The sequence below is a fragment of the Rattus norvegicus genome, chromosome 17 (genome assembly GCF_021556685.1).
Source record: "Rattus norvegicus strain SHRSP/BbbUtx chromosome 17, alternate assembly SHRSP_T2T, whole genome shotgun sequence".
Taxonomy (NCBI): domain Eukaryota; kingdom Metazoa; phylum Chordata; class Mammalia; order Rodentia; family Muridae; genus Rattus; species Rattus norvegicus.
In genome coordinates this window covers 18,282,928-18,303,311 of record NC_141550.1, presented here as the reverse complement: position 1 = coordinate 18,303,311, position 20,384 = coordinate 18,282,928, and the positions used below count along the sequence as shown (strand labels likewise).

Below are 20,384 nucleotides of genomic sequence, written 5' to 3'. Positions count from 1 at the left end.
TTTTCTGGCCACTTACAGGTATTGCCAATGAGTATTGCCCACTTAACAGTAACTGTTTTAGTTTTATCTCAATCATTCAGGTAACATCACCTTCATTTACAAATACTCAGAAAGGCTGCCAGCCATGGGAGAATATCTCAGAAATGGGCCTTGTTTCTTCCTGGCCCCACATTTCTGTGAAGGACTTATCAGTCTGCTACAGCTGCTGTAACAAAAATCCACAGACTATATGGCTTAAAAAACAGAAGCCTATTTCTTCTAGTTGGGAAGGCTGGCAGGGTGGATCTCCTGACATCTCTGTCAGCCTGCAGAAGGCTGTCCCCTGATGCCTATTCTCATGAGCATGTTTCTGGGCAGTTGTTCTACCAAAGTCACTGTGTGCATCTTCCTATAAGGACATCTGTCATTTCGAGTTAGAATAAACCCCAACTATTTCATTTTAATTCCACTACCGCTTAATCTCCAAACAGTCATGTTCTGAAGCACAGGGATGGGATAGGTGATCTCCATTGTCCGCCGGATGGGATTCATAATCACCTGGAGATGTATCTCTTAGCATGTCCATGGGAGTGTCTCCAGAACGGCTTTAATGAACACTAATCGTAGACAGTGCTATCCTGTGCCGTAGAGTCTGAGACCGAACGAAAAAGGAGAAACTCTGAGTACCAACACCCGTCTCTTCCTGCTTCCTGACTGCCATGAGACCAGTTACATCATGCTCCTGCAGCAGTGCCCCCCACACCCCACGATGAACTGCACCTGCAAGCCACAAGCCCAACTACGCCTTCGTTCCCTGAGTTGTTTTCATTGCGGCGATGAGAAAAGTGATACACGCTGGTCAGGCATCAGTCTCTGCATTTCGAGGGCGGGAAAAGATGTATTGGATTCTCCATCGGAGAGCGGACCTGGTTTGCACATCTTCCCCTACAGCATCGGGAAACTCATAAAACCTCAGCCTACTTTTGCTTGTTGCCGTGACACAGGGGATTTACATGCACTGTTCCTGAGGGATGCCTGGGGTTCTCACTTCCGTTTGGATTTTGACACAACTAACTTTCTATTGTCTCTCTAGCCTTCCCCCTTTTTTTCATCTTTTAGCCATTCATGGTGCAGTAGTTCCAATGAGGAATTTGCCCCAAGAGGCTCATGTATTTGAACACTTGGTCCCTGGTTGGTGACAATGCTTGGGGGAGGTTGTGAAACCTTTAGAAGAGAGAGCCTTGCTGGAGAAAGTGTGTCACTGGGGGTGGGCTTTGAGGTTTTATAGCCTTGACCCACTTCCTGGGTATGTTTCCTGGGCCTGGGTGAGCGTGTGAGCTGCCAGCTTCCTGCTTCTGCCACCTTGCCTTCCTGCTGGCGCTCTCCCTGTGACTGTTGCCATGTCTTCCGTACCCAGTGGCCTCTGTCCCTCTGGAAATACGGGACAAAGCAAACCATTCTCTTGTAAGTTGATTTCGTGCTTTGTTACAGCACCAGAACATTTACTGATGGTTGTAGAGCTCATACCACGAGCCACAGCCGAGGAGATTTTACTTGGTTAAACGTGTGAGCCTTTGGAATCCCATTCACTTTCCCCTCCACAATGCTTGTGGCTTTGCGAGCTTACGGAAATGAAGCAGGAGAGAACGCTGAGACACGAGTATGGCGTCCCAAGCTGGTGGTGGAGTATAAGTTCATTCAGTAGTTTGGGAGAGATGAACGGTTCTAGATTATAGGAGGGACAGAAAGGCCCACACAGCCACAGAGACAACTTCCGCGTGAGAGACCAACTGAAGCCTGCCCAAAAGCCTAGAGATGGGTGACGCAGACAGAGACAGTCAATCGGTAACTGCCACTTGAAGGAGACATGGCTTGGGACCAATGGGACGCGAGTGGAGGGTATAAAGGGTTAATAAATGAGCTAGCTGACACATTCTCAGCTGCTCCAGGAGTCTTTGTCATTGGTTCTGTGCTTTCTCATCCATTGTCCCCAAGGAGGACTCAGGCAACATCAGATCATCACAGAGTCAAATACACTGGTCTCTTCCACCATGCATGTCCCTACTTCAGGACTCCAAAGTTAAGCAAGTTATCACTGTCGTTCAGAAATTAAATGTAAGAAATACTATCTAGTAGGAAAAGCATGTCAATATTCCTAAGATTATATGCAGTAGGAACACAGATAAAATTGGCGTAAATCTTAACTTTAGTTAACCAATCTGCTAATAATTCTATTCAGGTACCTGGAGAAGCTCTGTGGCTTAAGACCTCTTAAATGTGATTAACACCTTGAGCTCCGTTTCTCTGTGTTACTAAATCAAGTTCATCCCACTAGAAGACCTGTCTGGGTACTACATGTGCTCATTAAGAGCCATTTTTTTGTTTCTGGTCACGTCTAAGGACTTGGACCACGGAAACACCAAACCAGTCTTAGGTCGTAGCCCAGCAAAGGAATTACCTTTCTATCCAGGCTCTCTACTCATAATGCCTAAGAAGCAAAAACTCCACGTCTGTGGTAGTGACTGTCGTTTGTAGGAGGAGACCTGTTGCTCCCAACCACCCTGGCGGCGTGCTCCTCTTCGCTGTGTGATCCTATTTATACGAGTGACCGTCCCCACTTTCAGCACAGGAACAGCTGCACATTATCTATATCGGAACGGATAGTCACATAACACAGGCTTCAAAGGCAGGACAGGAAAGGGATACGCATCCAGCGTTCCTTCCTGGCATGGGAGGGCTTTGCTCCTGAGTCTATAGCATAAAAATAACTGAGGAGCCAGCATGGGACGTGCTGAAGAGGTTCTTCTAGAGAGTTTTGATTCCCAAGGCCCAAGTCTGAAATAGAATGACATTCTTCCCATCTAAGTATTAACTGGGCCCCAAGCCTCCTTGGCTTCTGCCGTAAGACAAGATAGGGATGCACTCAGGATGATACGACCATAGACAATAAAATGGGGGGAGTCTAGGGCCGGGTAGACAGCCGAATCAATGAAGTGCTTCCTTACAAACACAGGACCTGAATCCAATCAATGTCAAACCATGTCAAAAACAAAACCAACCTATCAACAAAGAAACAAAGCCCCAGGCGTAATGGCTTGTGCTTGTAGCCCAAGCAATCGGGAAGTCAAGACAGGTGTGCTTTTCTGACCAATCAAGTGAGCCTATTTGGCAAGCTCCAGACGAGCGAGAGACGTCTAAAAAGTATATATTAAAAACGAGGTGAACTGCTCCCAAAGAACAACACTCAAGGAGATTCCCTCTGGTCTCCATACACACCCACAACACACGTACAAGCATTCACACACAGGAATACAACACGTACACACCTGTACACACTAATAATAATGTTACCAACAACATGTTTCATGATGATATAATTATGCTCCTTTAAACTATGACACCGTGTACTTCTAAAAGCATGGGCCATACTACTTAATGCATTTAAATTCATTATGGACTTACCTATCAATGCCCTGAAAAATCCAGAAGTATATCTGTTTGACCTTGTATCCCCCACAACCAATCTAACACAGTGGCTCGATGCAAGGGTTAGTTAGCCCACTGATAACCCCAACAGTGACCTCGTGTGCTCAACAGACTGTCAGGTTTACAAGGAACTATGCATATGAGTGATGTGGCCATCTTTATTCTGGCTGCTCAGGGCCTTTGGATTACACAGGACACACTACTACGGGTCTAAAGGAGGCTGCACTGGGTGGCAAGGCACTGAAATCTTCAGGGTAAAACTATTCTAAGCCTTAATTTTTAGTCATCAGATTAAGGGACCGGAAAGAAGGCTCAGTTGGTAAAGTGCTTGCCTCACCATCATGAGACCTTGAATCTAGAGCCTCAGCCTCCACATAAAAGCCAGGCGTAATAGCAGAGGCCTGTAATCCTAGGACTGAGGAGACAGAGACAGGAGGATTGCTGGGGCTTGCTGGTTTTCTATTGTTGCCAAATCAGTTAACTCCAGCTTCAGTGAGAGAGACTTTGCCTCAAAGCATAAGGTGGAAACAAAACTCCAAATATATATGTGCCTGTAGTCCAAGCAACAGGGAGGTCAAGAGGGTTGGGAGGTGAGGGAGGTTGTCATTAACCAATCCACACACGTGCTCATGCCACACAAGTGTGTGTGCTCACGCATGCGCACGCACATACACGCACATGGAAATCAGACTAAGTTCATTCTCTTCTGCATAAACAAAGGACCCGCTCTGACCATTGAACTCTTCTCAGGACTACACAACTGAAGGCCAAGGTCAGAAGGACTCCCCCTGCCCAAGAACAGACTGTCTTGTTTGCTCAGCTTTCCACCATCTTACCCATAATGCACCTCCCAAGCAAGCATTGTGCTGTTTGCTCAGATTGCTGGATTTGTCCCTGGAAGACACCATCCCACACATTCATTATCCTTGTCTCTGAAGCATGCTGCCTGTCTCCAGGCGGAGGGAACGTGGCAACGCTGTTTTGCACCTATTAAGCTGTCGGCACTGCTCGGCAGCAAGCACAAAAGAGCACAGGCACCGTGAATGTGCACAGATAATTTGGAAATAAGTTTGTTTTTCTTCTCATCTGGGAAGAACATGGGGACTTGTTTCTTTCTATTACACCCCACCCAGCCTCACCTGGCAGCCATTTACTGGGATATGAAGTTAGTTTTTCCTTCCTCTTATGACTTCTTTCTCAGAAGAAGTGTGTTCTGAGGTGGGGGTGGGGGAACAGGACAGTCATTTTCCCAGTATGAAGTGAAATCTGTTTTCAGAATTCAAAGGCATCAGGGAGGAAATAAAGAGAAGGAAAAATCCAAGGGGTTGTCTATAAAGCCTAAGGCGGTGTTGTTCTAGATCGCCCCCTCTAACTCTAGAATTGTGATGATTTCATTGATTTGTTTGTTCTCTTGTGAACTGAGTTTGTTTGGAAGGGGTTGAGTGTTTGTTTGTTTGTTGTTTGTTTGTTTGTTTGTGTTTTGAGACTATGTAGCTCGGGCTGGCTTTCAAACTGGTGATCCTCCTGCCTCTGACTTCTGGAGTGTTAGGGTTACAGGCATGTGCAACCACCCACATCCCCGCTCCAAGATTCTAAAATTCTAAGACCCTATGATTTCAATGAAGGAAGGTAGTAGGAAGGGGAGACAGGGGAGTGGGAATTTTAGAAGGACCTCGTGTCCCATCTAATCAGTGTGACGACAGGCTTGCAGGAGGGATTAGAACCTGGAGCAGAGCTGGGTAGCATCTAGTTGGTGGCTGAGAAAGGGTATGGGGAGAATAAACCCAGCTCAGGAAATGTAGAAGGTTACAGGAGCCAGCAGAGATGGAAGTGTAACTGCTCAGATGATAGGTCCCGGACAGCATGGAACTCAGGAGTCCCGAATTTCTGAAGCCCATGTGGCTGGTGAAGAGCAGACATAGCATGCAGGGGCTGCACCTACAGAACCCGTGAAGGATGAAGTAAATCCTAGACGATGGAATCTGCACCTAGGCTCAGGCTCAAGGTAGACCTTGTGTCCCCAGGAATGGAAAAAGGGGCGCTCTTCAGAAGTAGACATGAGTGAAGTTGGTGAACTCGGTGCTGGAGTGCATGGTAGTCTACTCTGGTAGGATAAGGGTGGCCACAAATCTGAGGTGTTCTCTAAGAAGCCATGGCCTTCGGCCTTGAATCTGAGTGTATTCCTTTGGATTGGCAGTAGATAAAGGAAAGAAACGTCATGTTGGTTTGTTAGCCCAAGGCTTTCAGCAACTACCAACCTCTACCCCCCTGCCTCTCGACACACTTTCTTCTTTGGAACTAGCTGTCATGCTATGAGGAAGCCCAAGCAGTCATAAAGAGATACATACAAAGAGAACGGGGACATCTGTCCAGCAATCCCAGACGACAAACAGCACTCTATTGCCTGTCACGATCAACCATCCGGGAGGTGGCTTCTTCAGTCCAACTGGTGCTATCACAGCTGATGGGAGATAGAACAGAACAAGTGCTGTTTTGAAATAAATAAATTGGAGGGTTATGTTCATTTCTTTTCTGATGCTGTGATAAAATGCCACGATCCAAAGCAACTTGGGGAGGAAACGGTTTACTTCATCTCTCAGGTCACGCCCTATCACCCAGGAAAGTCAGACCGGACCCTGTAGGAGACGCTAAGCTGATGCAGAGGCTGTGGGGAGACCCTGCTTACTGGCTTGCTCTTCCTGGCGCTCTCAGCCTGATTTCTTGTACCATCCAGAACCAACCATTGCCCCTGTGGAATGGGCCTACCCACATCAATCAGGAAAATGTCCTGTAGGTCTGCCCCATAGCACAGTCTGGTAGTGTTATTTCCTCAGTTAAGGTTCTGTCTTCCCCAATAACTAACCGGTGTGGAAGCGACATAAAAACTAGCCAGCACAAGGATGATCTTCCATATGGCAATAAATGGCCAGAACACTCACTATACTGTTATCCATCTTTATATGTAATGGTGAATTTCTTAGAAGAAGAACGTTTGGACTGGGTTCTGATGCCCAACACTCTGACTTGTCTGAGTATCTGAACAAAGAGATTTTTGTTTTCCCAATAGGGTGATTTGGGAAGTCTACCCATTAGCATCCCCTGGGGTGCCTTCATGATAGATTACAGATCTGGGTGAGTCAGAATCTTCCAGAAAAGCAGGAGAATCTGTATTTTCCACATGCACTGTCACGGAATTCTGACGCCCCTTGAATTCTGAGAAATGGGTGGGTTCTCAACTCTCACTTCAATTTATACTCAGCCAAGGAGCTACACAAGGGCTTGGGGTACGGGTCCCACCTCCAGAATTACCGATTGAACACTTTGAGGTGGACCTGAACCTTGCAAAAAAAAAATTTTAAAACTCTTTGAATGATCCCCAAATGCTGCACGTATTTAAGATTGCTGAATAAGAAGGTGAAGACATGGGGGTCTGCATGTTTAATATGTATAGGAGTGCACTGACCACATGTATGCAAAAGGAGGACTTCGGACATAGAAGAGGATGCACAACTCAAGCGAACAACAGGGGGGTGGGGTTGGGGTGGTACCTGAGGGACAAGGACAGAGTTCACAGTGGTAGAAAATGGAAAACACGAAAAGGCACTCCACATCTATAATCATGAGCAAATTGGAGATAAGGACCCCTGCATTCCTTAGTTTTCTGTTTTCTGTTGCTATGATAAAATACTCTGACCAAACAAAAAAGCAAGCCAGAAGAGAAAGAATTTATTTTGGCTTAGGGTTCAAGTGGGATAGACTCCATCGTGGCAGAGAGGGAAGCTGGGGGTTCAGAGGTTGATGCCCGTCTGCTGGGCAGGAAGCAGGGGGATCGCATTTCATCTGTACAGGGGAGGCAGACATTGAGAACAGGAAGAGTAGGCCAGGCCATAAACCCTCCAAGCCTGCCCCACTAACATACTTCTTCCCGCAAGGTTCCTTAAAGTTCCATAACCTTCCCAAACAGCACTGCCATGTGGAGATCAAATATCCACGTACATGAGCCTATAATAAATAAATCGTGTTTTCGGCTGAGACAATTCTCTCATTTCCTTTTTAAGATGACCTCTGTCTCTGCCTTGCTGTAGCTTCATGCCAAGCGGTATGGTATGTCAATAAAGCAGTGCTAAGGGAGCGTTATTAAGTGTCAGTACTGTGCTCAGGGCGTTGCCATGCCAGCAAGCGGGATGGGATGCACGTTGTGAATGCTCGGTAATCATAGCTTTCTCTCCTACCCCACGATGCTAGATCATTTTGTGTCTGTCTGCTTGGTTTCCACTCTCTTCCCCCATGTTCCCGGCCTTGAAGACCATCTAGATGCTGAACCAGGATAAGCAGGAGGAGACCAGAAAACTCTGCTGGCTGCCTGGGGTGTGGGGGAAGATTCAAGAGATGAGAAAGAGGGTGTGGCCAAGTGTCACTACAAAGAGTGAAGGGAATCTCCCCTGAGATTCCCTGAGATATCCAAGAGGATTATGCTGCCTTTTAAGTACTTTGGTTTGTCCTCTTCCCCGCTCCCCCACCAAATACCCATTCTGACACTGACCCCAAGCACATGAGATTTGAAAGTTCCAGGCCCACCCCTGGGACTTTCTGCTTCCCTTGTAAATCAGATGCAGAGCTCTTGGGCCAAAATACCACACATTCATGTAAATGTCTATTCATAAGCTGCCAAGAATTACTATATATATATATATTTGACTAGTCAATTTTTTTTTTTTTTGGTACCATAAGAGGAAAAAAAAAAAACGAATTTAACTAGGCCAAATCTATCTTGCACTAACTCAATCTCTTGTGAGAAAAGTTAACTCTATGTGCATCAAAACCAGTGGTTTTCAGCTTGTGCGTCGTGACCCCTCTGTGAGCCAAACAACCCTTTCACGGGGGTTGCCGAAGGTGCGCATAGTGAGGCACTCTCTCCTACATTCCGCTCTTGCGTTTTGTACGTTGACTGGCGTGCCCTGAGACACAGACTGTATCCAGAATCTGAGGACATCAAGACCAACCCGGACACCAAAATCACTGTTTAGATGACAGCCCACAAGAACAGCCTGATCTAGGCTGTGGCGCGGGTGAGAACCCCACTTTTGTCGTGATGAGCCCCTAAGGATCATTTGTTGCTGAATCTTAACGCAGCTTAACCCCACTAGCTCAGTGTGCAGGGCAAAGGAATGGAAGGGGGGAGGAGGGTCCTGCTATCCTTCCTGATGGCTAAACTATCAGAAAGGGAAGTGCGTGTGGCTTCTTCTGTCAACTGATGGCGGTCCCTGTCCCATCCAATGAGAGCTTCAAGGTTACACGAACCACAATGACAAAAGCCAGAGGGATTCTGCATCTGCTTGTAAATCTGTCCACACTGATCTTCTTATCAGAGTTCAGGGTCAGAGTTTGGGTACCGGTGGCCACAATAAGGTTCAACAATCTTCCCTAAATTAATTAATTAGAGTGAAAAAAAAAACAGAAAGGGGAGAGCTATTCAATGTGGCCACACTGGGATAGGGGGAAAAAACACAAGATATCCTGTCTCCTCAAGTCCATCTTGAAGACCTTATTGAGGTTTAGGTTCGGTAGTGGGTCAGGGGTCTGCAGAACTCAGTGGTCCTGGTCAAGGTATGGTCCTGTCCATCCATCACTAAGCCACAGCCATATCGTCTGCGCTCCACAGTGTCTAACGAAGTGTTCTAACAAGTTATCAGCACAGTGTGAAATCTCTATCCTGGAGGAGAACCTCTTCTGGCAAGTAGCAGCCTTTTCCCTTCTCCCAGCATGATTTTACCTGGAAAAGTCCCACTTCTTCTTCTTCTTTTTTTTTTTTTTTTAGACATAGTCTCACAGCCATGTGAGACATTCATGTTTCTTTAGAATAGCATTCTTCCTGGCAGGTGAGTAATATCGGAGTACAGAAACTCTAGGAGAAAGTTCTCAGTGGATTTTGCTACCTTGGCCTAAACTAGAGCTCTGGACAGAATCTGTCCAAACTTTTAGAAAGATAACACTATTTGAAAATCTACTACGTTTCGACACTGCCTTATTCATTCGGTTGATGCTGACCGCTCTCTATAGACTTTCTCTGTCTACCCAACAACCCCAGTTCCCGAAGATCCTGTGGTCAAGGCTGACTGATTTAAGAGGACTCTAGTCTCTTGGCTTTGAGACTTCCAGAATTTTCAAATACTGCTGCTTGGAACCTGGCACTACTGCTCCGTAGTAGGACAAGAGGCTCACGCATGTATGACCCTAAATGTGAATCCCAGCACTAGAAACTAAAAATAATAATAATAATTTAAAAGTACTTCTTTACTTCAAACAAAAAAAGAAGGTATTTATTTTTATGTTTACACAAGTAACAGCAGGAGCAAATTCAACCGGAATATCAGAAATCCGTACTTGTTTACCGAAAACCAAGAACTTTTCTTAGATTCTTACTTGTGAAGCCTTGTGAGGTTATCACTGGGTGACACAGGGGGAAAGCATTTTACAAACCATTTGTTTCTGGATTAGAACTCTACAAAGAGCTCTCTTTTAATTTCAGGAAAAATAGAAAACAATATTCTTATCTTTACAAGGTTGTTGAACTCAACTGAATGTTCAGACTTGTTCCCAAGTGGACAGTTGCTTGGTGACTTCTCCCCTAAGTAACAGAGCTGGGGTGTCTCTCTCAGCCTATCTCGATATCAATCACAGACAATCTGTTTATTATGTGAGTGTCTTGCTTTTTTTTTTTTTTTAAGCATCCAAACTTAGCATTGAGCCTGTGTGGTTCTTTATTTCCATCTAAGGACTTCTGGCAGACTGGAGCCATCTTTCTCTCTGACAGACTTTTAAATGATTCTTCCTACTCTTGCCACACAATTATAATTAGATTACTTCAATTCTCTGCTGGCTGGCCTGAGTGGGGGTCCTTGTGTAGCCTCCAGCTGGCCCAGGGGCCTTTGAAAGGAGGAATACCGTCCAAACGTCTTCTGCCTGGGAGTCACTGTGTGCCTTGCCAGTTAGACAATATTTACCCCGAGTGTATCAATGGCCACTTATTTTCTTCTGGTTAGATTTTCCATTGAGAACTTGGGATCAGAGAAATTGGTCTGTGTGTTGCTGAACAAGCCGGCTCTCCCTTCTTCCCGGTGCCTACCACTTTTGCTGGCACACCTAGCAATTCGGCTTAAGTGGACCAGCAGGGACAGCAGAAAGATAGAAACCAATCACACATGTTTGCTTCTGGTAACTGCAGTTTCCCAGCCAAGACTTTCTTTGGCCCCTCTTCTTTGAGCCTCCGCCAACTTCTGCCAACTGGGCACTGGCTGGCTGGGGTTGGCTGGGGTTCTACAGCCTGGCTTAGGGCTTCCCACAGAGCAGCCATCGCTCTGCAATGTAGACCCACAAAGCTGTTCCTCACCATACAGCTCCTCCTGATGAGCGCTCCACATCTGCCTCTTTTCTCATTCCCCTGCCAAACGTTAAGGCAGGAAAAGTGACAGTGTTAGTGTCTCTCATGGAAGCTCGGTTTCCACTGGCTGGAAGAGCAGCTCTCGTTGGTTCCTCTCAGCATTTTCCCTGGCTTGGTGCCTCTCCACGGTCTTTCCGTGGGTCACTTCGGTTCTCTCCGGCTTGCCAGTTAGGCACCCACTTTCTGTTACACAGAACAGCTACAAGGAAGAGGATTGGGATCTGACCAGATGTGGGCTAGACTCCTGGCCTTGCAACTTACTGTCTCTCGGCCCCTGAGTCAGCGGCTGTGTCCTCATCCTAGAATTAGGAATAATAATCCCCACCTCAAGTGGCTGTGGGGAAGATTAGGGATAACTCAATTAGTGTCTGGCCTCGAGGAGTGCCTTTTCCCATCCTGACTTCTCAGCCTGGGAGAACTGTCTTCTTCTGCCTCCTTAGTAAATGCTGCCTCTCCTCTTTCTGTAAGAGGCAGTTCATTTCCTGGTCTGTTTCTGTCCTCTGAAGTCACCCAAGGCAATGGAGCTCCTTAAACCCCTAAGAAAGGCACACTCATCATTGTAGTTTTTCCTAAAAAGTCTCAAGTGGTCTGGTGTGTGCTTAAGAGCTGTGTGTGTCTACGTGTGTGTGTGTGCTCTTGGACGAGTGGGTGCACATGAGCATGTGTGTGCATGTGTATGTGTGCGTGCGTGTGTGTGTGTGTGTGTGTGTGTTGTGTATGTGTGTATATGTAGTTGTATGTATAAAATTTCATGACAGGTACTTCGCATGAATTCTTCCAAGTAACGTAGCCTCTATTTTTATATTCCCGTCTTAAAGATGAAGAAAGACTGGCCTAAAGAATCAAAGTATTCTGGAAGCTGCAGACAGCAGGTGATAAAACTAGAGCCTGAACCCAAGCCGTCCACTCTGGAATACACACTCTCTGTATCTGTCAGCGCATGTTGAAGGTTATAGAGGGATTTCCGGAGAGCGGAATGAACAAGTTCCCTCAAACTTTAGGCTATCCTTTACCATCCTTTCCTGCATCACAACTCCATGGCTCTTTGATTCTCTGTGCTATCAGATCTCAATCAGGAGCACATTGTTCCCAAGGGCACGTTTGACCATGTCTGACAGCAGTTTTGGGTACCACAGATAGAACAGGCAAGGATGGGTCATGGGGTTGGTGAAAATCATGGACACTACTAAACAACCCACAATGTCCAAGAAGGTTCTCCCTCTCTCTGATTCCCCTCCAAATTCACCAATCCAGCCCAAAGCATTGACTGTGCTGACCAAGGTTAGAAGCTAAGCTTTGCTTCCTTGTGGTATCTCCAATGCTTCCTACAAAGGAACTAATGGAGGATAAGGAACCTGTGTACTTAGGTTTCCCAAGCTCCCGTCAGGCATAGAGTGTTCTGGTCAATAGCAGAGCAGTCCCATGCATGTAATCTTTTTTTTTTTTTTTTTTGGTTCTTTTTTTTCGGAGCTGGGGACCGAACCCAGGGTCTTGCGCTCATGCATGTAGTCTTATCTGTTAAACATTCAAGAGCAATACATTTCAAGGCAGTGTTTAAAACATTCAGAGGATAGCACCAAGGTATTTGAAGGTCAGAACATAATAGTTACAATGCATAGTATGAAATCTATGGTAACATGACTTAAAATATTACGCAACCTCTTAAAAACGCTTAGGAACAAAAGACACCGGTGTTTAAAGATGACAACCATTCAATGCAAAATGTAAATACAAGTAAAGACTTGCATTAGCAACTTAGAAGATGTCACTTGCTGTGTTTTGGTACAAACTTTGGTGCGCTGCACTGATGGATAGTAAGAAATGCTTCAAAGTGAAAACGATCTCATAAATGGACTTGGGACCCCACATTAGAATCTACAAATGCCTCACATTATGAAAAGTTCGGCCTTTAGAAAAGAAAGGAAGGAGGACAAGAGAAGCAAAAGGGGGTGGAGGAAGAGAGGAAGAAAAGATACATGTGGCACTTGTCTCTCGTCTTAAAAATTAATTTCTGTGCATAACGAATTGCTACCAGACACATTTATTTTTAATGGCTGTTATTAAGATAAAGTTATGATGTGCTAAGCCCTTGAATAGGTGGGACAGATCCAATTTATCCATTAGAAGGGCTCAGAAAAAAATGTTCTAATATTAATTTATTTTAAAACTAGAAGAAAAATGAATATAATAACACTAAATCACAATATTATTCTATTCTGTTGTATTTGTCTATGTGAATGATAATATTCATAAAATTAATATAGAAAATATGACCCAGCCTAGGTTCTGTTAATCTCTGTGCCAACACATCAGGAGTATCATTTAAGAGATTTTTTTAAAGAATAAACGGGCCCAGGATGGGGTTACACATTACCCTGGGCTCTCACAAGAAAAGTTCACATTCAGTTTATCCAGCAGAGTCAAACAGTGAACTATCCAACATCCTTAAGATGCCCAGATAACTGGAGATCTCATATCGAAGTTGCAAATATTATTTTTCTCTGAACCACCTTTTAAGGGTCAGAAACGTCTCTGCTTTGGGACACCAAACATCGTTAAGGCTTTTCTTGATGGTTCATGTTTTGTGACCTATATTCATGATGTAGCAATTCACATGGGTAGACTCTGCATAAGAATCCACCATTACCTCACATTATTGAAAGTTCTGCTTTTAGAGAAGAAAGGAAGAAAGATAAAGAGAAGTGAAGTGGAGGAGGAAAGGGAGGAGGAGAGGGGAGGGGAGAGGAGAGAGAGGAGGAAGAAGAGGAGGAGAAGTAAAATGAGTGGTTATGTGCAGAACCCTCTCTCCTTGCCAGTCAAGTTCCAGGTCTCTCTGCTTCCCCCATAATCCCTTGCTGGTGAAGTTTTATTTCTGCCATGCCCAAGTTCTAGTTGGCACACGTGTAGCATAAGACCTCAGGAGGGTGTTCTTCAAGGTCAGTCTTTAGATCCTGGCTGATAGATCACACCACCATAGCCCTCGGGTTTCTTACCCTATTGTTGAAGAAACAAAGTAAATATGCAAAAAATCAGCTAGAGAATCCTCCAAGAAGGATTAGCTAGAAAAACTACAACTCACGGCATGGGAGGAGTGACTAGCAAATCAACCCTCAGTGGATGACCAAGGGCGGGCAGAGGCAAGAGCCTAAAGGGTTAGAACCCAGGCTTCATTTCCACACAAATCTATTGTTCCAAGGCCTTGTGGGGGATTCAGTAACCACTCAAGCCTCAGCTTATTGTCTTTGCAGTATCCTGCGTGCTTTGTGCTGCTTTTATGAGAACTGAATGAATACAGGTTTAGGAATTTCTTGAGTGGATATTGGCATGTCACAATGTCAAAAATGCTAGGGGCTGAGGTTGTCTGAAAACAGAACAGAGAGGCAAAGGGAGTGTGGGCTGAGTGAGATGTCCAGTCAAATCAGGCACATCCCTGTATCCCACACGGCAGGTATGCACTCCCACACCGGATGTTCTCTAACGACCAGCACAAGGCTGCAACCTGCTATCAGCCATCTGTAAGAAGTAAAACAATGCCTCCTTCTGGGAGACCACAGAACCTCTTATTCCCTCTTCAGACTTTCCTTGTCCTTGGGGAAAACAAAGAAGACCTTTTCAAACATCTATCACTGTCCTTTACTACAAAGTGATGGCTCTTGCCAGATGCATATTTATATATGTACACGCCTGTGTGTATGAGGCAGGACTTGAGGCCACGGGAGAGAGTATTTGTGAAGTGGTGTTGTCTGCTCATGGCTGAATTAATACCTCATGCTTAAAAACATCTTCGGGACATGCATGCTGCTCTAGCAAAAATGCCCACCACATTGTTAGTCACAGGACATCAAGACTGAATTGCCTGTCCTGTGATGTTTTCCTTATTAGCAAGAATGGCTGAATAGAAATGGTGAGTGGAATTCCATAAGACCAAGAATAATTTCCTGGTTGGACAAGGTGGGTGGCCTGGTTGTCTAGTCTTCAAATGTTTCTTGGATCCTGAACTTGTTGAGAGGCCGGATCACTGTACCCAGCTTCCCATGAACTCTCTATAGAGAGCCCCATCTTCCTAAAAGGGGTAGACACAAAGAGATTATGTAGACTGAAACTCACCATTTTGCCATGACTACCTAAAAATATCACTCCTTCACCAATCCTTAAGTTCAGTCTGGGGTAGAGATTAATCCTTGAGGTTAAGTCTCCTGGTGTGTATTGTGAGTACAGCATCTTCGATGTACATCCAAGCCCTCTCAGCACTTGCAGCTGATCCCAAGTATAGTCCAGCAGCTTTTCTCTTATCCACTTCTCTTAATTCTCCATCACTATTCACTTGGTGCTCATGGGAACCAGCAGCAACTTTGCTGTGTACAAGACCCTAGGATTAGTGCAGCAGGAGGTCACATCATTGGAGGGTAATCCTTAGGGAAAGGAATCAGAACCAGAGAGCAAATGTTCCTCCTTTTGTTATATGTAATATTTAAGAATATTCTAGGAGGTCTTTTTTAGAGGGTTTGCAACAAGCTAGATGTTCAGTGAAAAACCAGAGGTAGCAGTTTAGTGGTTCACTCCAGAGTAATTTTCTAATCTCCCCTGTCTAGTTGTCCTCAGGGTCTTTTCCTGTCCTGTTCTGTGAGCTCCACTCCCAGTTTCTCAGGCGGAAACAGTAGGGGTGGCTTTGAGAGCGGTATGGTCTAAATACTCCACAGCCCTGAGTTAAGGCCCATAACAATGTTACTGCACAGATTCCCCAAAGAGAAAACCAGATTTCCCACACCCTGGATGTCTGGCTATTATGTGCTTTGAAACAATCGAGTGTCCACAAGTTGCAGGCTGGCAGAATCCAGGGGAGGCCAACAAAAGGTGGACAACATGTCAGATTGTTCCAGAATGGATAAGAGGAAAATTACCATGATTAGGGAAGAGGCAACTTAGTCCATCCCTCTTATTATTCAGTTTGTTGGCCTTGATCCTTCCATATTGGAATACTACTACAATTTGTTGATGACCTCAATCCTCACGTTAATTCCTTGTATTTAATTTCTCAGGGAAGAGCTGCCAGGGCTTCATACAAAGTCTCCTACAAGCATTCACACAAATGTAGTTGAAGAAATATCCTGAGAACCACAAAGAGCTAGCCTTGTGCTGGCTGTCAAGGTCCCCCATTTAATATTAAAAACCTGGGTATGGCCAGCCCTCTAGAAGCAAAGGCAGGAAGATTTCCAGTTTCTGACCATCTTTAATGGCTACACAGTGAGTTCCAGGCCAGTCTAGAAAATATGTTGAGACCATATCTCAAAGATACACAAATTAAATAATAATAATAAATATCCAAAGAGAATGAAAATGAGTATCACAACATCTAATAGACACTGATAGTCCTATGTTAAAGGATGTGTTTGAGCTCTAAGCTTTGCGATGTTCTTAAAGAGAAAAATGCTAACAAGGCTATTTCAAGAAACCTTTTTTACATACTTCCAGTTTGGATTAAAAAGAAGAGCAAAGGAAATGGATGAGCCTGTTAAGATAATACAGACGACAAGGCAAGGAGAAATGACTGGGGACCAGTGAACATTAGTAAAATCTCAAGAAAGGCAGGGGAAGGAGGAGAAGGAAGAGGAGGAATAGGAGGAAGAAGGGTGGGAAGAGGAATGAATATTAAGTCTGATTTCCAAATTTAGAGCAGACTGGGAAGTCCTATGAACAGCTGTTTCAGTAGCATAAAGTGATGAAATACCATTCTGAAAGCCTAATCTCTTCTAGAATTTCTTAGTTCTGTGTAGTGGCTGGCTTTACTTTTGTTCTGTTTTGTTTGGTTTTGGGGGTGGGGGTCACCTGGGAAGAGGAAACCTCAGCTGGGAAAATGCTATAGGCTTGGCCTGTAGGCAAGTCTGTCATGCCTTCTCTTGATTAATGATTGACGGAGGAGAGCCCAGCCCACTGGAGATCCTGCTACCTCTAGGGAGATAGTCCTGGATTGCATAAGAAAACAAACTGAGCAAGCCAGATGGAGGAAACCAGTAAGCAGCATTCCACCAGAGTCTCTGCTTCAGTTCCTGTCTCCAGGTTCTTGCTTTAAGTTCCTGCCCAGCTTCCCTTCATGATCGACTATAACTGTAAGCTAGAGTAAACCCTTTTCTCCCCCAGTTGCTTTTGGTCATAGTCATCATTGCAACAATAGAAAGCTAGCTAAGACACTCCTTTAATTACTTCTCTATTTAAAGTACTATTTGGAACAGGGAGCACACAAAATGTTCCCGTCTCAAAAATGCCATCACCCCTATTGCTTTTTGTTTTGAAGACATATATTTTTAATGTGTATGAGAGTTTGCATAGATGCATGTATATGCTTCCGATTTATGCCTGGTGCCTGTGAAGGCCAGAAGAGTGCTCTGAATCACCTGGAACTAGAGTTATAGACAATTATGAGCTGGTCCTTGACAAGAACACCAAGTACTCTTAACCACTGAGCCATCTCCCCAGATCCATCTTCACAATTTATCATACTCTCAGGTTAGTTGAAACTTTCAGAAACAGAAGAAATAAGGACCCAAAACAAGTAACTTCAAGCCATTTGGTTTTATCTGAAAGGCAAAAAACAGAAACCTACTAAAACACAATCAGAAGTTACCAGTGCTGAGTCCTGCACTGTCATAGAAAGGACAGTGTGATGTGGTTCCCTGCCCCTGGAGCAGAGCCAGTAGGACATGGCCTCCACAAGTGTGAATGGTTGCTGGGCATGAGGCTTGTGTGTGTGTGTGTGTGTGTGTGTGTGTGTGTGTGTGTACAACTTCATGTTCCTCCTTCAAGAAATATTCCTCTTGCTAAGGTTATTTAGGAATGTGCTCTCTACCAAGGTTAATGATAATCAGAGACAGCAAAGGTCTGGGAGGTAATGGTGTGTCTAATGTCTTAGCAAAAAATGGTAAATACTGTAACCCTTAAGGCTGTGGGAAAGAACTCTAAAAACATGAGTTCAAAAATGTGTAATTTCTCAACTATGGAAAATATAAGGATGCAATATGAATTATATGAGGGGCTTCCCAGGCCATCTTCCCTTATTCCCAGTTTCCATGCTTCAACCATAGCCCCCAAAGTCTATTCTTCTTGATTTGTTCAAGACCAACTCCACGAATCAGCATTCATGACCCTAGCCCCCTGATTCTTAGAAAAAGCCAGCAAGCACATTTTTTAACATTGCAAATGAATTCAGAGATCTGCCTGCCTTTGTAAGCATAGATGATATACTTAGCTGGATGGGAGATGCTATACATAAAGACTTACATTCTTAAATGCATAAAAGAAGACTCAGCTTCACTCAAGCTGAGGTAGGAGAGTTGGGCAAAAAGGGAAGTGAGGAAAGTTTTACACAAGGGTACAGAATTAGCTGATCAAGAGGAAGGCTGTGAATGTTTATCTCTTTCCCATTCATTACACCACATTCCCAACCTCTATCCCACCTGCCAGGACTACAACTGTCTGGAGCCACTAACCCAGTGCAGAGACCTCCGGATGTCTGAATGTAATCTGTGCTCCTTACAAAACCAAACAAACATCCCAGGATGGAGATTGAAGATGCTGCTCCAGAGACAAATGACCAGACTATGCAAGAAAACCTGTACTTTGCAAACGATCCAAAATGACTCTGCAAATGACACCCCCATACACACACACACACACACACACACACACACACACACACACACACACACACACACACCAAGGCTCCTCCTTTGGGAGGAGGAATTGTTTGATCCACTAAACTCTGCTCCAGCAGGTTTCTTTCCTTGGAAGTGTATCTTTTTCTACTAAATCATCCCTGCTTTTGCTTCTATTCATTCACAGGTCTCTGTCCATTTCCTGTTCCCCAGAGATGCCCAATAAATGTCATATCCACTGATGAATTACAAAGTAACAGAGCTTGGCAACTAGCTGTTGTGAAGGGGTTACAGACAAGGCTCCTCAACCTTACCTACTTCCTGTCCCCCTAACCATCCCCCCACACACACACTGGGATGATACTACCATGGCAGACTTACATTACTAACAAGCTCTCTGCTGATGTTTCTTTCTTTCTTTCTTTTTTTTTCCTTTTCTTTTGTTCAGAGCTGAGGACCGAACCCAGGGCCTTGCACTTGCTAGGCAAGCGCTCTACCACTGAGCTAAATCCCCAACCCCTCTGCTGATGTTTCTACAGCCAGCCCAAAGACACTTACTGCAGCATGCTTGTGTATGCGGGAGCATGTGTTCATATTATCTCTCCGGAGGGCAGTTTAGCAATGTCGCCTTTTGCCTTCGTTGCCAGCATTTCCACTTTATTTCATGATATAATCATATAATGCAAAGTTACGTGAGAACAAGGACATTTCTTGCAGTGGTGTTATTTGTAATGGCAAAGAAATTTAGATCCAGTGAGAATATCCTTCACCAAGGATCTGCCCTTATCTATTATCCGTGGATTGGATACGCTGGTGGCAGAAAGAACAAATCTGATACTGATGTGGCATTTTCTCTAGGATGTTTTAACTTTGTAAAGAAGGTTTGAAAGTCTAAGCAGTCATCTATGGATAAGTGGATAAAACTCAACGGATTTTTTTGGTTTTGTTTTGTTTGTTTGCTTGCTTGTTTGTTGAGACAGAGTTTCTCTGTGTAGCTTTGGCTGTCCTAGATCCTTTATAGACTAGGCCTCCCTCAAACTCAAAGAAATACACTTGCCTCCAGAGTGTTAGGATTAAAGGTGTGAACCACCACCACAGGGCACACAGTGGAATTTTATTCAGCTCAAAAGAATAAAAATATGACGTCCATAGGAAAAAAATGGATCAAACTGGCTATTATTAAATTAGGTGAAATAAACCAGATTCAGAAAGACAAATAAGACACGGTGGGTGTGTGTGTGGGGGATTAAAATAGAGAGAGCATTATGAGAGACGAGGAAGTTGCCTAAAGGACAAGGAAGCAAGAGAGGGTAAGAGAATGCATGGGTCATAAGAGCTCAAGGGGAGACTATTTGAGGAGAGGAAGGGGTGGGCAAGGGGGAGGGGAAATGAGGCAGGGAGTGGCGAACCACACTGATCTGTATGTATGTGTGAACTGTCACAATGAAACCCAGTTCTTTGTATGTTAACCAATAAAGAATAAGTAATCAACAACGTTCAGAACAAAAATCAGACGAAGGGAATTGACACATGTGTGTGTTCGCACAGGTGAACAATTGTTTTACTGAGTGAGCTTCCCAGTGGAAAGGGAACAGAGACACCTCTTCCTCCATACAGTCGTCCTCTGAAGCCCGAGGAGCTCCCCTAGACTTTCAGGGACCTGACTCAAGGCAAAGGAGATTTGTGGCTTCGACGCAGAAAGGAATTTTAAGGGAGCCAGTTTATTAAGCAGTCGGTGGATTTTATTAAAGTTTCTTTAATACAGGTTTAAACATAGGAGGTGCTAAGAGAAAAGCCAGGCATACCCAAGTGTAAGGAGGGACTCCTGA

At 44.6% G+C, this 20,384-nt stretch overlaps 1 long non-coding RNA gene across 2 annotated transcripts in view; it reads right to left on the bottom strand.

The window, feature by feature from the left end:
- LOC148000048 (uncharacterized) overlaps nucleotides 1–20,384 on the bottom strand; it is a 92,882-nt gene that overhangs the window by 12,171 nt on the left and 60,327 nt on the right. For both annotated transcript variants that reach the window (XR_015641517.1, XR_015641518.1), the window contains one exon: nucleotides 5,814–5,926. This is a non-coding gene — a long non-coding RNA (uncharacterized LOC148000048). The remainder of the gene's footprint in view (nucleotides 1–5,813; nucleotides 5,927–20,384) is intronic.